Here is a 17,338-nt window from a genome sequence, read left to right as displayed (position 1 = left end):
TACTAACACCTCCCAGAATTGTGAAAGGTAAAATGTGTGCAGTAGGGGTGAGGTTTGAGTTTGCTGCTATCATTGGTTCATGGCAATTAACCATCAATCCTGAGTTTTTCGGTTGTTGACCTACTGAAGGCAAAAAGGATGTTCACCTTGCAAGGGAATTTGCCTCAGAGGTTAGTGACTGAGGTGAAACTCTGCTTGCATCCATCATCCAATCTTGTGCAAGCAAAAATAAAAAAAATTATTTCCCTTGTACATGTTTTGGTATTATTTGCAAAGTGAAACTTACCACATTCACTATGCTCTAGGGCAAATTCTCTTGCAAAGTACAACTTTCCTTGCCCTTTAACCACTTCAATGCAGGGCACTTTTACCCCCTTCCTGCCCAGACCAATTTCCAGCTTTCTGCGCTGTCACAGTTTAAATGACAATTGCACAGTCATGCTACACTGCAACCCATATTCAATTTTTATAATTTTTTTCCACAAATAGAGCTTTAAAAAATGTTTGACATTTTTGAAAATTTGAAAGCTTTTGGAGAAAAAAAGTTTTTCTTTGTTTCTTTTATAACATTTTGTAAATAAGTTTGTTTTCTCCTTCATTAACGGGGACTGATGATGCTGCACTGATGAGGCAGCACTGATGGGCACTGATAAGGTGGCACTGATGAGCACTGATGAGGAGGCACTAATATTCAGCCCTGATATGCAGCACTGATGGGCACTGATAGGCAGCACCGATGACGAGGCACTGACAGGCATTACTGATGTGCACTGATTGGCATTTGTAATGGGCACTGATTGGGATTTTTTATTTGCGCAGATTGGCATTTGTTTTGGGCACCTCTGATGGGTGCTGCACTGATAATCAATGTGCTAATTATCAGCGCAGACCCCCCGTCAGGAGAGCCACTGATCAGCTCACCTCTACTCGTGCCTTGTCAGTGCGAACGGAGGAAAGCTGATTACCGGCACTTCCTGGTTACAACTGTTATCAGCTGTGATTGGTCACAGCTGATCACGTGGCAAGCAGCCTACGTCATAGGCTCTTTACCGAGATCGGAGATGCGGTGTGTCAGAGCGACATACCACACCACTGATGGCTGCCCAGGGGGAGCCCATGAGCGGCTTAGCCTGCTGGACATCACATGACACCCTGTCAGGATAACTGATCCCTTCCCGGCCGTCATTTTGCTATAGGCCAGCCGGGATGTGGTTAATGAGGTCTACAGGAAAAAAAATAAAAAAAAAAACATAAATTTTGAACCTGAGTAAGCATTGCAAAACTGTTTGAAAGTGAACTCAGGCCGATTTGCTCATCCCTATTCAGTACAGTTCCCCAGACACGGCTAATGCATAAGGTAACGTCTACAGGCTTGGAAAGATCAGTTTGTAATTGGATAGAAAATTGGCTAAAAGATAGAATTCAGAGAGTAGTGGTTAATGATTCTTCCTCTAAATGGTCTAAGGTTATCAGTGGTGTACCTCAAGGTTCAGTGTTGGGACCCTTACTTTTTAATCTCTTTATAAATGATATAGGGTCTGGGATTAAAAGTACCATTTCAGTCTTTGCAGATGACACCAAGCTTTGCAGTGGAATAACTTCCTTACAGGATGTCTCCAACTTACAAGCTGACCTCAATGCAATTTTTCATTGGGTAACTATGTGGCAAATGAGTTGTAACGTTGATAAATGTAAAGTTATGCACTTGGGGACTAAGAATATGCATGCATAATACATACTAGGGGGAGTAGAACGGGGGGAGTCCATAGCGGAGAAGGACCTGGGTGTTCTGGTAGCTCATAAGCCTAATAATAGCATGCAATGCCAAGCTGCAGTTTTCAAAGCAAGCAAAGTCCTTTTTTGTATTAACAGAGGCATGGACTCCAGAGAGAGAGATATAATTTTTCCTCTGTACAAATCATTAGTAAGACCTCATTTGAAATATGCAGTTCAGTTTTGGGCACCAGTTCTCAAAAAGGATATCGGGGAACTGGAGAAGGTGCAGAGAAGGGCCACCAAACTGATAAGAGACATGAAGGAGCTCAGCTATGAGAAAAGATTAGAGGAACTGCATTTATTCTCTCTTGAGAAGAGGAGATTAAGGGGGGATATGATCAACATGTATAAATACGGAAAGGTTTCTTCACAGTAAAAGCTGTGTAAATGGGGAATAGATTCCCTCCAGAGGTGGTTCTCGCCAGCTCACTAGATTGCTTTAAAAAAGACCTGGATTATTTCCTAGGTGTACATAATATAACTGGGTACTAATATTTATAGGTAAAGTTGATCCAGGGAATATCCAATTGCCTCTTAGGGAATCAGCAAGGAATTCTTTCCCCTACTGTAGCAAATTTGATCATTCTTTAGTGGGGTTTTTTGCCTTCCTCTGGATCAACTGCGGGTATAAGGTTGTGTATATGGGATTGTATGGTTGTGTTTTCTTTACTGTTTTCTGTTTTTTTTTTTGGGTTGAGTGAGATGTACTTGTGTCTTTTTTCAACCTGACTAACTATGTAACTTTGTATTCAAGTGCAGTTACTTATTCATCTTTTAAAAAAAACATGTAACACTCAGGAATGTCCATCTTCCATTGCCCAACACCTGGGACATGCAGTTCTGGGTGATGGGCAAGAAGATTGTTTTTTAACATATAGCACTGCTGCGGGCAAGCAACAAGGGCTAGGGGCCTTTTGTCGGCTCTGTTGTAAAAGCTAGTCACTAACTAGCCACGGGATCGCTTTTTCAAGCATTGGAAGGTAATGTCCCCCTGCTCCATGGCCTGTTCCATCCCATAGGCTGATCTGAGTGGAACTGCTCTGTCCGCCTCTATGATATAGGAAACAGGAAGCAATGAGCATGCAACGTTTCCCCAGCACCATTTTGAAAAATGGAAAGCATTTGATCACACTGATCTTGGTGTGATCAAATGCTTTAGGGTAGAGGAGGGATCTGGAGTCTCATTGACCCTAGATCTCTCCATAAAGAGTACCTGTCACTGCCAATAGCTGTCACAAGGAATGTTTAAATGCGTTGGTCCAACAAGCACGCAAACAGCGATAGTCCTACACATGTGAGGTATTACTGCGAAAGTCAGTTAATCGGCAGTAATTCTAGCACCAGACCTCCTATGTAAATCTAAAGCTGTAACCTGTAAAGGTTTTTAAAGTGTCTCCCATGGATATTAAAATTTATGTCACTTGTCGCCATTGCATGGGCGTGCACAATTTTAAAGTGTGCCATGTTTGATATCTTTTTACTCGCGTAACATCATTTTTTAGATTTTACCTAAAAAATTGGGTTATGTATTGTGTTTTTGTCCATTTAAATTAAAAAAAAGTGTATTTTTTCCCAAAAAATTGTGTTTGAAAAAACGTTAAGCAAATACTATGTGGCATAAACAATTGCAACACCCAATAATTTATTCTCTAGGGCCTCTACTTTAAAAAATATATAATGTTTGGGGATTCTAAAAAAAATTCTAGCAAAAAATAAAAAACATTAAAAGTTTAAGTTGTCATAAAGCCCCTTTTTGGTTTTAGTTCAATACATTTTTATTCAAGATTGTCATGTACAAACAAGAGGAAATACAAAGCCATCAAATGTCATGTAACAAATTCGAACCAACAATGCCACAATAATCAATAAAGTAATGAAACACTACTACAATTCGTGAAGGGTTATCCCTCACGTAACAACCCATATCCCCCAGTGAGACCCAGCCCCCCCATTCCCAGTGGCACCCCAATGGGAACAAACTGTGCCCCAGGAGGATGAGCTGCTCCCACCCAAGAGTCCCAAAACTGTGGACTTAATGAAACGAAGCATTCACCAAAGTTTAATATATAGCAATAAAGTATACCGCTATTTAAAAGCCATGGAGTGTCAATCTTGTTTTTGAAAAAGTATAAAAGAAATAAAAGAAAGAGACAAAAAGAGAAGAGAAGAAAGGAGAAGGAAATGGAATAGGGAACAAAAACCATAACGAGAGAAGGGAATCATAGGAACAAAAGGAAGGAAATGGGAACGTTAATTCCCGAACTTGCTCCTCTACACGGGAACCGCTCATTAAGGGGTACATTTGGTGTTTATGTTGACAAGAGGAAAAGCATTATCATACCAGTCAATCCATGGCTGTCAAGATTTAAGAAACTCAACATATCTACCCTCTATTGATGCAATCATTTTTTCATAAGTAAAATGGGTTGATAAGGTACGTATGACCTCTGATACTTCCGGAGAACCCGGAGATCTCCATAACCTGAGCACCACCAGTTTCGCTGCTAAAATAGATGGGTAGTAAATTGTCTAAGCGATGGTGGTAAGTCCTCAATACCTATGTTGAGGAGAGTCAGCGAAGGGGATATGTGTGATGGCAGACCCGTTACCTGGTGGAGGATAGAGAAAGCTATCCTTCAAAAATTGTGCTAGTTTGCTGCAGGACCAGAGTATATGTAGGAGTGTGCCCGTTTGAGAGCATCCCCTCCACCATAATGGGGACATCGCAGAGTTAAATTTAGCAATCTTTGAATTACCTTTTGGGATAATTCCCAGAGATTAGTACATTTTGTCGTGGAGTATGCATATTGTAATGCTTTAAACCACTGGGAATTTGTGGAGGTGATGTCCAGGCCCTTTTCCCATGCTAACACCTGTTTCGTCTTTTCAAAGATGAATTTATTATTAAGAAGGTTATAGAATATGGAGATTCCCCCTTTGGTGTTCTTATTAGAAGTAAGATAAAGTTTAACCTTCCAAAATAAATTGTGCATTAAATTTGAGTGTCTTTTAAGAAAAGAGACTATACGGGCAAATGCAAGAAAGTCAGAGTCAGGTAACCCATATTCTGTTTGTATGGAAGTAAATATTTTGGTGCTAGAGCCCTGGGTTAAATCCAATACCCATTTTATGCCTTTCCCTATCCAATGGTTCAGTCTGAGATCAGGAATTAATAGCGCCAAAACAGAAATGGGTTTTGGGAGAGGAGTTGTCGGGGAGGATTAGTTTGGTGCCCCTGTAAGCACTTCCAGTATTGTAATGTTGCTAAAAATGTAGATGTTCAGTTGGGAGATATGGGTAAGCCAGTGCGTAGTCAAATCAATTTCCCCCCGGAATCAGTGATCGTTCTATATTACTCCAAAGCGCGGTAGGTGTGTCAGGGACTCACTCCCTGATCTGTGGCAGTATTGCTGCCATATGATAGTCTGCAAGGGACGATACTCCCATTCCCCCTGTTCCTCCCGACTTTCTCAGAGTCGCAAATGCGCTCCTAGCTTTCTAGCCTTCCCAAAGGAATCCAGACAGGATGGACTGTAAGTGAACTGCAAGTGGGACATCGTTAGCATTAAAAAGTTGTTCTGTTTGAGATGTTAGGATTATTCCCAGATAGGAGATCTCTGAGTCCCTCAATTCATTTGGAAATTTAGATTTAATATAATTTTTATCACGTATTGCGACCCCCCAGGTCAAGAATAAATTATTTGTTTTTGTTGACGTTATAGTATGATATGGCACCAAATTGTTTAAGCAAACAGGTAGCATGCCCCAAAGAAGATGCCGGATCTGCAAGCATTGGAATCACGTCATTCGCAAACAGGCTAATGACATTTTTTCGTCTGCCTATCTGGAACCCCTGGATGTCGTGGCTTTGTCTGACACTGGCGGCCAAAGGCTCCATCAATAGATAAAAAATTAATGGGGACAGTGGACAACCCTGACGCGTGCCATTTCTAATCTCTAGTGATTTGGAAAGCATCGCCGAATTGTATACTCTAGCAGAGGGTAACGTGTACAGAGCTAAAATAGCAGTAAGAATCTGACCCGAGAAACCAAATCTCTCCAAAGTTCTAGCTAAATATTGCCAATGTATTCTATCAAACACCTTCTCTTCGTTCAAAGTCATAAGCAGAGAAGGCATCCCATTCTTCTTGGCTAGGTAGATAATGTCAATAAGACGTCTAGTGGTATCTGATGTCTGCCTACCTTTGATTGGTCCGGATCAATTAGTGTGGGTAAAACATTCACAAGTCGCTAATACCTTAGCGTACACCTTCAAATCATTTTTTAACTAGGAGATAGGCCGAAAGTTCTGAGGAACATCCAGCGACTTTCCCGATTTAGGGAGGGTTACTATTAAGGCTTCCAGCATCTCCACCGGAAAGGAGGCTGAGGCGGCCACAGCCTCAAATATCCTAAGAAGGCGGGGACCCAGCAATAGTGAGAAATTTTTGAAATATTCTCCAGTCAAACCATCAGGTCCTGGAGATTTGTTATTGGGTAGTGTAATAATAGCTTTAGGTAGTTCTGATAGAGAGATGGGTGCATTGAGATCCTCAAGTTGTTCAGGGGGAGAGATTGGGCAGATTGACCTCTGCTGGAAATTTTTCTATAATTGTAGGGGATGGTTGGGGAATGGAATTATCCCGGTGTAGATTATATAAAGACCCATAATACTCACTGAAAGTGTCAGCTATTTTTTGTGAGTCGTATACTTTTTGGCGTGACATAGTGTCAATTAGGTATGGAATTCTGGTTTCGCATCGAAGGCCCTGGATTTTACATGCCAAAACCTTGCCTGTCTTGTTACCAGTAGAGTAGAATGACATCTTTAGCCTCCTGCTCTTCTGCTCATAAGAGCCTAAAAGCAAAAGTCTAAGTTTGTGCAGAAAGTAGATAGTTGTGCACCAATGGGAAGGGATGGTTTAGATTTGTTTTGAACTTCTTAATTGTCGATTTTATTTATTAAAGCTGTAATCTGCTGCTGCCTCTGCCTCCTAAACCCTGCCCCCTGCTGAATAAAAAAAATACATGTATATATGCCTTATGGGTATTCCACAGCCTAAAGAGGTTAACCTCAGGAGAAGAATTGGTCTGAAAGTACTCAGACAAGTGACTCTCTAAGATCTTTTTTGTGAATGGGTTTTGTATGACATGGGAGTTAGCGCACCGCCTATATGTATTGGTGGACGGGTACATGTCCTTAACCCCAAGGAGCACAAAGGCATGGTCTGACTAAGTTATGTCATTAATTTTGGTTTATATCGTTTTTTGCAAGAGCCACTTATCTGTCAGAAACAGATCAATCCTGATATACAGACAATGCCTGTGGGAGTAAAAGGAATAATCCCTTTCATTTGTGTGAGTACATCTCCATACATCAAATAAGTCATGTGAATGTGGAAAGGACTGTATGGATCGTAGTCTCTTAGACGACGAGGATGTAGAGTCCACATGAGGATCCGGTGTGATATTGAAATCTCCGCAGATAATCAGAGAACCCTGTTGATTTTTCCTGATTTTCTTCAGTAGTCTGTTTAGGAAGTGGACTTGGCGCTCCTTAGGAACGTACACAGGAATGTACACGGCCACTAGTGTATATAAAATAAGAGTAATCTCACGTATGAGAATAATTCAGCAGCCATATGGATCAGATATTTCCGAGTGGAGTTGGAAGGTCACAGAGTCCCTGATAGCAATCATGGCTACTCCATTTTTGGCTGGTATACGGGAATAAAAGTAATGCTGATAGTTTTTGTGAACACATCTGGGAGTCGCATGGAGGTGAAAATGAGTTTCTTGCACTCAGAGAACATCACAGTGGGTATATTCTGCTTCCTGCCACAGCGAGGCCCTCTTGGCTGGATGATTAAGTCCATGGGAATTTATTAATAGGATCTTAACTGGCATTGTAGTGTAAGAGTGACATGCTCAAGGACAGATATAACTTACTTGTACTCACAAACAAACCAGAAGAAGATTTTGTCTTGCCAGTTAGTAGAGGACAGTCCTGTTTCGCTGAGAATCACCAAATTGATCTGAATGAAGAACTGATCCAAGAAGTCATGAGAAAAAGTTTCCAAGGAGCATAAGAGCAGTAACGATTGCTGAAAGAGTAACACAATTAACCAACTAAAGTAAAAAAGAAGTAAAATTGTTAAAAGGAGGGTGGTGGTCACCCCGTATGGCGGGGCCTCTATGAGAGGTTATAGTCAAGCAGGTAGAGATCAAAAGAAGAATGGAATTTTGATATTTTCATTCAGGCACCTGGTGCCATTCCTGTGGGATGTTGTCAGGGCTTCTTGTCTGGAAGGAAGGAGGGGACTCCTCAGGGAGAATTTTCCAGGATTTCAGAAGTTTAAAGCTTTTGCCAGGGGAGGTGTTCACATGACCGACTTCAGTTCTGATTATTATCAGTTTGGTTGGAAAACCCCTCTTGTAACTAATGTCATAATTCCTTAGTGCTTTAGTGATGGTGTTTACATTTCTGCAAAGTTGCAAGGTGTACTGTCATAAGTCTGCATAAAATTGCAGACTGGAGTAGTCGGTTGAATGGTGGTCACCTTTACAGGTAATTTGCATAAATCGGTCTTTAATGTGGTAGAAGTACATGCAAAGCAGAACATCTCTGGGGACATGTTCAGGTATGAAAGAGGTTTTTGGGATACGATGAATTCTATCTATAGACAGTTCTATAGGAGAGGGGTCAGGCATGAGGGTAGAGAGCAGTGTGGAGACATAGGAACGCAGGTCAGCTAATTTCACAGACTCTGCAATTGCCCTTATTTTAACATCATTCCTCCTCGACCTAGCCTCCAGGTCTGCTAATTTTGCTTTTATCAAATTTTGCTTTTATCAAATTTTGCTTTTCCTCCGCTGTGTCATGGGTGTCAATGAGGTTGTTTATGGTGGAGGCATGTTCCCCCATTTTAGTTTCAACATGATCAATTCCAGTGGTGGCTGGTGCTCCATGGGTCGGGGGGGGGGGGGCCTGGGGGGCGTTAGATTGATCTGACCACGGACCACACCAGCTCCAGTCTGCACCTCACACCATACCGCCCCCCCCAGGTAGCCGCTCACTCACCCTGTGCTGACCCTGGACTGACATGTGGAGGTGGCAGGAGCTTCCCCCTTAGTCTCCTTTGTGTCCCCCTTCGTTGGTCGGGCTTCCCCTGCGTTTCCTCCCTCCTTCACCAATAGGCTGGCTTTTTCTTTCAGCCAATAGGGAAATTGGTTTCAGGACTTCCTGATTGGCTAGGAGGAGAATCCGTGTGACAATAGCGAATATTCATTCGCTATTGTCACACAACTGGGTGGGCTCAGGGCGCAGGGCTCTGTGTCCCAAGCCCACCCTTTTTTTACGCCTATTAGAGCCTCTGGCTCTAATCACGTGCTTCAAAAAAAAAAAAAATCCCCCATTGGAATCCATGCATCTGGCGCCCTGCATGCAGATCAGGGGTCCGAACGCATAGAGGGGGGGGGGGGCGGCACCCCTACACCCCTAATGGACGGGGGCCGCCACTGATCAATTCTATCCCCCACTGCAGTAAGTTCCTTAGAGAATTTCCTCATCGTGTCTGTATGTATAGTGCTCCTCAAGGATACAAGCATATCCTTTAATGTCGTGTCCAAAATAGGCTGGTTCAATGTGGGAACACCAGTGATGGAGTCAGGGAATTCTCTAGTGTCCTCCTGAGAGTCAGTATTGGATGACGACGTTCTAAAATAAAATTATATTCTGTAACAATAGCTCTTGTTTAAATAGCTAGGTATCAAATCTATAATAAATTCTTGATAAATGGTCCAGCTGGATACAAAGCAAGTTTTATTTATTCTGTAAGATGCAACTGGTATGTTTAGTATGAATCTGGATAATGTGCCTTGCTCTATAACCTGACATTGTTATGTTCACCTTGTTTAATTACATTACCAATATTTTGTATATGTCCAAGAGCTTCTGTCGCATTGTATCTGTATAATATATTGGTGCAACAGCTGTGCTACTATGTTAAAGTAATACCAGTGACCTTTTTAGTTTTTGAGGTATGTTGTAGCATGTGCATTAAATAGGTGTACACTGTTAGTATATACAGTATGTGATGTTAATCTCACCACCTAAGGATATTTTTAATGAAGGCAATAACATTTTTTAAATAACCAATTTTTATTACTTTTAGCGGGTCTGAAATATGGTTTTATTTGTGCTTTTTTTTGTACAGTTGAATTGTTTTCTGATTTAAAGGATATTCTCAGGATTTATAGATTTCTTCTTGGAAACTGTTGCCCTGGGGATCTCATTGGTTTTGAACATCGATCAGCTGTACAATAAAATCCATTTTCTCAAATTACGCATTCAGTACTATTTGTCTGTATTTTGCCTTTTTGTGTTAACACTTTTAAAGTGATGCATTTATAAAGCTTAAAAAATGACCCCATGACAATGATTATAACCCACACCACCCGTCTTTTTTTTTTAACTCCTGAATAGAGTAAGAAAGAGCTAGAACATCTGGCAAAGAGTTAGATTATTTCCCTCGGGGTATATTTCCTCTTATGTTTGTCATTGGGACAGGAAGTGAGTGGAAATCTTACCAAAGGGAATGCCTGCCAGAGAGAGGTGTGAGTTTCCTCATTCCACTCAAAATTAGAAAAAATGGCTGGATACAGAGTTTAAAAATGCCATGATGGCAGTTGTGTGGACTTTAATGAATGTATTACTTATAGATTCATAGCTTAAAGGTAGATTTGATTTAGCCTACTGGGTGCTATAAACAATAGCTGGACAGTGGTTTCACTTATAGCAAGTTAAAGTATACCATATTTGTGATGCAGTGAGGACAGAGGTAAGGGCTTAAAGGGGAAGTTAAAGGAGGGCTTAAAATGGACTACATCAAAACCACTAACATGTGATATGTATGAATTAAGTTCAACCCTTTTATTACCAGAGGTAGTTAAAATCTAGATGTCTAAGACAAGAATTACATGTCCAGGATCTTGGGCGAACCTCACGCTTTTTTTCTTGTTTTTTTTGCATGAAGTTTCCCCTCTTCTATCCCATACCAGATGTAAGGATCTGATATGGACATTGGGGAGGGCATGCAATTTTTTTTCCATGGGGTCCTCCTTTAAATTCATACCAGATCAAAATAGCCTGGTATACATAGTTACATAGTTAGTCTGGTTGGAAAAAGACACAAGTCTATCTAGTTCAACCAATAAAAGGGGAAAAAATCATACAAACCTAACAAACCTATACACACAATCCTATACCCACAGTTGATCCACAGGAATTAAAAAACCCCCAGCAAAGCACGATCCAATTTGCTCCAGCAAGGGAAAAACTTCCCTCTTTATCTATAAATGTTAGAAGCCAGGTATATTATGAAAGAATCCGGGCATTTTTTAAAGCAATCCACTGAGCTGGCCAGAACCAGCTCTTAAAGGAAGTCAATTCCACATTTTCACGGCTCTTACTGTGAATAAACCTTTCTGTATTTGGAGATGAAATCGCTTTTCCTCTAGACATAAAGAGTGCCCCCTTGTCCTCTGTGATGACCTTAGAGTGAAAAACTCGATACCAAGTTCCCTATATGGACCCCTTATGTATTTATACCTTAATCGCCTCTTCTCAAGAGAGAATAAATTCAGTTCCTCTAATCTTTGCTCACAGCTTAACTCCTCCAGGCCTCTTATCAGTTTGGTTTCAATTCTCTGCACCTTCTCCTATTCCCCCAATATCTTTTTTGTGGGGGGGGGGGGGGATTTTGCTGGCTTTGGACAATGCAGCTTGGCACTGCATGCCATTAGTAGGCTTATGATCTACCGAAACACCCAGATCCTTCTCCACCATTGGTTACTCCAGTTGCTCTCCCCTTATGTATGATGCATGCATATTCTTAGCCCCCAATTGCATAGGTTTACATTTAATATTAAAAATAGGTTGACTTAGCTTTGGGCAAAGGTTGGCTTCATCCTTGTAATCGTATTTAGATATTCAGAAATTCTTCCTTTTTGTAAGACTTTTACTTGGCAACAAACATATACCACCAAATGGTTTATACAGTATCTCACAAAAGTGCACCCCTCACATTTTTGTAAATAATTTATTATATCTTTTCATGTGACAACACTGAAGAAATGACACTGCTACAATATAAATTAGTGAGTGTACAGCTTGTATAACAGTGTAAATTTGCTGTCCCCTCAAAATAACTCAACACACAGCCATTAATGTCTAAACCGCTGGCAACAAAAGTGAAAGTGTCCAAATTGGGCCAAATTAGCCATTTTCTCTCCCTAGTGTCATGTGACTCATTAGTGTTACAAGGTTTCATGTGTGAATGGGAAGCTTGTGTGTTAAATTTGGTGTTATCACTCTCACTCTCTCTCATACTGGTCACTGGAAGTTCAACATGGCGCAACTCATGGCAAAGAACTCTCTAAAGGATCTGAAAAAAATAATTTTTGCTCTACATAAAGATTGCCTAGGCTATAAGAAGATTGCCAAGAACCTGAAACTGAGCTGCAGCATGGTGGCCAAGACCATAGAGCGGTTTATCAGGACAGGTTCCAATCAGAACAGACCTCGCCATGGTTGACCAAAGAAGTTGAGTGCACTTGCTTAGCGTCATGTCCAGAGGTTGTCTTTGGGAAATAGATGTATTAGTGCTGCCAGCATTGCTGCAGAGGTTGAAGGGGTGGGGGGGTAGCCTGTCAGTGCTCAAACCATACGCTACACACTGCTTCAAATTCGTCTGCATGGCTGTCATTCCAGAAGGAAGCCTCTTCTAAAGATGATGCACAAGAAAACCAGCAGACAGTTTGCTGAAGACAAGCAGACTAACGACATGTATTACTGGAACCATGTCCTGTGGTCTGATGAGACCAAGATAAACTTATTTGGTTCAGATGGTGTCAAGCGTGTGTGGCGGCAATCACGTGAGGAGTACAAAGACAAGTGTGCCTTGCCTACAGTCAAGCATGGTGGTGGGAGTGTCATGGTCTGGGGCTGCATGAGTGCTGCCGGCACTGGGGAGCTACAGTTCATTGCAAGAACCATGAATGCCAACATGTACTGTGACATACCAAAGGAGAGCATGATCCCCTCCCTTCCAAGACTAGGCCGCAGGGCAGTATTCCAACATGATAACAACTCCAAATACACCTCCAAGACGACCACTGCCTTGCTAAAGAAGCAGAGGGTAAAGGTGATGGACTGGCCAAGCATGTCTCCATCCCTAAACCCTATTGAGCATCTATGGGGCATCTTCAAATGAAAGGTGGAGGAGCACAAGGTCTCTAACATCCACCAGCTCCGTGATGTCATTATGGAGGAGTGAAAAAGGACTCCAGTGGTAACCTGTGAAGCTCTGGTGTACTCCAAGCCCAAGAGGGTTAAGGCAGTGCTAGAAAATAATGGTGGCCACACAAAATATTGCCACTTAGGGCCCAATATGGACATTTTCACTTAGGGGTGTACTTACTTTTGTTGCCAGTGGTTTAGACATTAATGGCTGTGTAGTTATTTAAAATAAAAAAAAGAATATGGTGCCTCTCCCTTCTTGGAGTTGAGCTGCCTTCAATTTAAGTGTTTGGACTTAAATAATAAATATGGGATAAACAGTGAGGCGATACTACTAATTATCACACCATCAAATGAGAATTAAATAACTGCTCAATGATGCTTTGTGTTGGACATACAATAATAATGGTTGAATATACAGTAGAACTATTAAATGGTGCTGTGCAATCAGTGCATTTGAAAATACTGGATGAATAATAAAAATAGGATCATGCATTACATCAAAAATCTTCTGAATATAAACTTATTGTGCAAATACGCAAGAAAAATAAATATAAAAATAAAGTGCAGAAAACTATATTCAAAAAAATTTAAATATAAAGTGAAAATGGCAGTATTAAAAAATATATATATATAAAGTGCAAAAAGTATCTCCATATACCACCCAGTCCTACTTCTTAAAAGTGATGTAAGTGCCCAATTTCTCTTAAAAAAAATTGTTTAAAATCAAACAAATAGTGATCAATACATAAAGTCCATACAAAAACAGTTGTGCCAAGTGATTGATGTTCCTATTTTTCAAACTTAGCGCTGGTGTTGTTTGTCCACCACCTAGTGCAAGATTGGCCACTCACCAAAAGCACTCAGGCCACTAAGAACGTATAGTACCTGTAGTGTCCCTCTATCTGGAAGGCAAATCCTCCAATGGTAGCTAAGGTCTCATACAGGGAATATCACAATCCAGTAGTGTGTTCTCTCTCAAAAAAAGTAAAAAGCCTTCATTGTGCAATGTTCTTTATTAAAATTCAAAAAGCAAGTAAAAACAACTCACTCACATTTTAGAGTGCCTCCAATGGCACTCTCTACATGCATATAACGATCAAGAATAGGAAACACCGCTCCACAAATAGCGTGCGTTTCACCTGCGTTCCACCCCACTCAGACCTGCCGCGAACCGGACGTGATGTCACTCAGATACTCAATGTATTTCACCGGTATTTCAAGTGGCGTCATCAGGAAGTTAGTGAGTGTTTCTGGTGAGTGACCAATCTTGGACTAAGTGGTGGACAAGCAACGTTATTTCATTCTCATTTGATGGTGTGATAATTAGTAGTAGCGCCTCACTGTTTATCCCATAATAATGGCTGTGTTGAGGTATTTTGAGGGGACAGCTATGAGTAACTGGTTGTTAGGAAGCTGGTGGGTTCTGGCTCATTAACAATCAGGAGGAAGCTGTCATCTTTAGCAGTGGTATTAATCCCACTGTTAAATGTTTCACCTCACTCAGCTGGAGGATCCTTCGGCCGTTGGCACAAGATCCCCCAAAAACTGTACACAATGCAGAAGTTTCCCCCATATTGTTTAGCCTGCTGGTTGAAAACCTACTAATTTTCATGGGTGCATGTTCTTATGCTATTTTTTCTCTTAGGATTGAATGTTAGGGGTTGTTATATTTGCCTGGCAAAAGTAAAAAAAGGAGACTATTACATAGGAATTATTCTTTACACTTGCACGAATTTAGAAAAATTTGCCAAGTAATTTTTTTTTTATAAATTGGCCCCTTAAAGTGTTATTAAAAACAAAAGAAAACATGTATCATATTGAAGCTTACCAATTCTTAGATGTGATGGCTGCTTTCATTTTCTTTTTAGGCTTTCTTTCTTCTATTGTGATGAGTCAGCAAGAGGCAGCAAGTCTGTTGTTTTTTAACCACTTAAGCCCCGGAGGATTTGGCTGCTAAAAGACCAGGGTTTTTTTTGCGATTTTTTTACTGCGTGATTTTAACGGACAATTGCGCGGTCGTGCGACGCTGTACCTAAACGAATTTGACGTGCTTTTTTCCCACAAACAGAGCTTTCTTTTGGTGGTATTTGATCACCTGTGCGATTTTTTGATCATGCGCTATAAACAAAAAAAAAGCGTCAATTTTGCAAAAATAACAATATTTTTCACATTTTTTTATATGAAATTTCCCCCCAAAAAAATGTAAAAATCAAAATTTTTTAACATTTTCGGCCAATTTGTTTTATGCTACATATGTTTGGTAAAAAAAATCGCAAAAAGCGTATTTTGATTGGTTTGCGCAAAAGTTATCGCGTTTACTAACAAAGGGAAAGATTTTTGTCATTTTTGGTGTTTTTTTTTTAACGCGTAATGGCGGCGATCTGCGATTTTTTTTCGGTACTGCGACATTGCAGCGGACAGATCGGACCCTTGACTGACATTTTTGACACTTTTGGGGTTACCAGTGACATTACTGCATTCATCAGTGCTATACATATGCACTGTTACTGCAAAAATGACACTGGCAGGGAAGGGGTTAACTGTATTGGACAGGGAGGGGTTAAGTGTGTCCTAGGGGCGTGATTCTAACTGTATAGGGACATTGCTATTGGTGTAAAAACAAAGATCAACGGTCCTACATAGTAGAACAGTCTGATCTTCATTTTTACACCAGGGAGAATGACGGGCGGCTTGTTTACATAAGCCACTCCGCCTTTCTCCCTTCACCGGACATCGGGTCCGCCGGTCACACGCACTGACTTGTCAGTGAACGAGCCGCGGCGGGCGCGCGCCCGCCCGCAATTGGCTCTCAAGTCAGTGACAGGCGAGTGACGTATCCATATGTCACTCTGCCTAGCCAGGGCTGACCGCCGCAGTATATAGTCGTGCGGCGGTAGGCAACCGGTTAAAAGCACAAGCTCTTCAGCAGAATGTATCAGTTTATATGGATGAGACAAACTATTTAATACTGGCAGGTGAAAGGAAACTACAACCAACATACAACAAGTTAATAGTACCATATAGTATCCATCTTAAAGCGGAGTTCCGCCCCCTTAAAAAAAAATTAGAAGTCAGTAGCTACAAATACTGTAGCTGCTGACTTTTAAATAGTAGAACTTACCTGTCCACGGAGCCCGCGATGTCGTCACCTGAAGCCGATTTACGTACCGGCTCTCGGGTGCCGCCACCGCCATCCAGGGTAAGGGAACACAGCAGTGAAGTCTTTCGGCTTCACTGCTGGTTCCCTACTGTGCATGCGCATAGCGCAGCGTGCATTGTAATTGGCCCAGCGGCGGAGGTGGGAGGAGGGAACCGAACTTTCGAGGGACAGCGCCGCAGCAATCTCTCCCAGGAAGTGGGGAAGGGTACCTGTGAAAAACAGGTACCCGTTCCCCCCTCCCCCCTGAAAGGTGTCAAATGGGGCACTGGAGGTGGGGGGGGGGAAGCAGATCAGGATGTACTCCCTATATATTACTCCTATACTAACTAAAAGGTTATCCCAGATTTGTAAGGGGTTAACGGTACTGATCTATCTAAGGGATTTATTCCTTTCTTCATTACCTATCTATACAATCCATACTAACCTTTGCCGGCACTCTCCGTTCCACATGTTTACACACCCACACAAGGCCCTGTGGGAGCAATGCAGGTCAAAAACACAGAAGGAGGCTCTACTCTTCTTTATTTCCTGATTCCGTATCTTAAATACAGTATACAAACAGGATATGACCGGGCAATGTTTAAAACATTAAACCAATAATGTCCACCCATAGTGTATTACCAGTATGGGATGACCACTTTCATGGGATGTGGCCTATACACGGGACATACTAAAACATTTAATGTAAAAATGGCTTAATGTAGCTTAATGTGTAATAAAGTGCCTAAACCATAACCAATTGCCCTGAAACTTTGCACAGACTAAGTTTTTAACTGTTCTAATATATCCTAGAAGTTTCATGTAGTTTGGTCTTCCACGAGGCAAACTGGGGACATTAAGCTTGTTTTTTGGGGAGCTTAATGTGGCTTAACATACAAAAAAGAGCTTAGATGTGAACCAATTTCCCCCAAACTTGGCACAATAGAAGAGTCTATCAATTCAAACATATTCTGAAAATTTCAGATCATTTGGTAAATCACACCAAAAGTTATTCACATTAAGCTCTTTTTGTACAATACTAAAACGTTTAATGTCCTTAGCTTAATGTAAAAAGAGCTTAACGTACCAAAATGTGCTTAAACCTCAACCAATTGTCTTGA

This window comes from Pelophylax lessonae, assembly GCF_965119305.1.
Source record: "Pelophylax lessonae genome assembly, chromosome: 3".
Lineage (NCBI taxonomy): Eukaryota > Metazoa > Chordata > Amphibia > Anura > Ranidae > Pelophylax > Pelophylax lessonae.
This window is presented reverse-complemented; position numbering follows the sequence as displayed.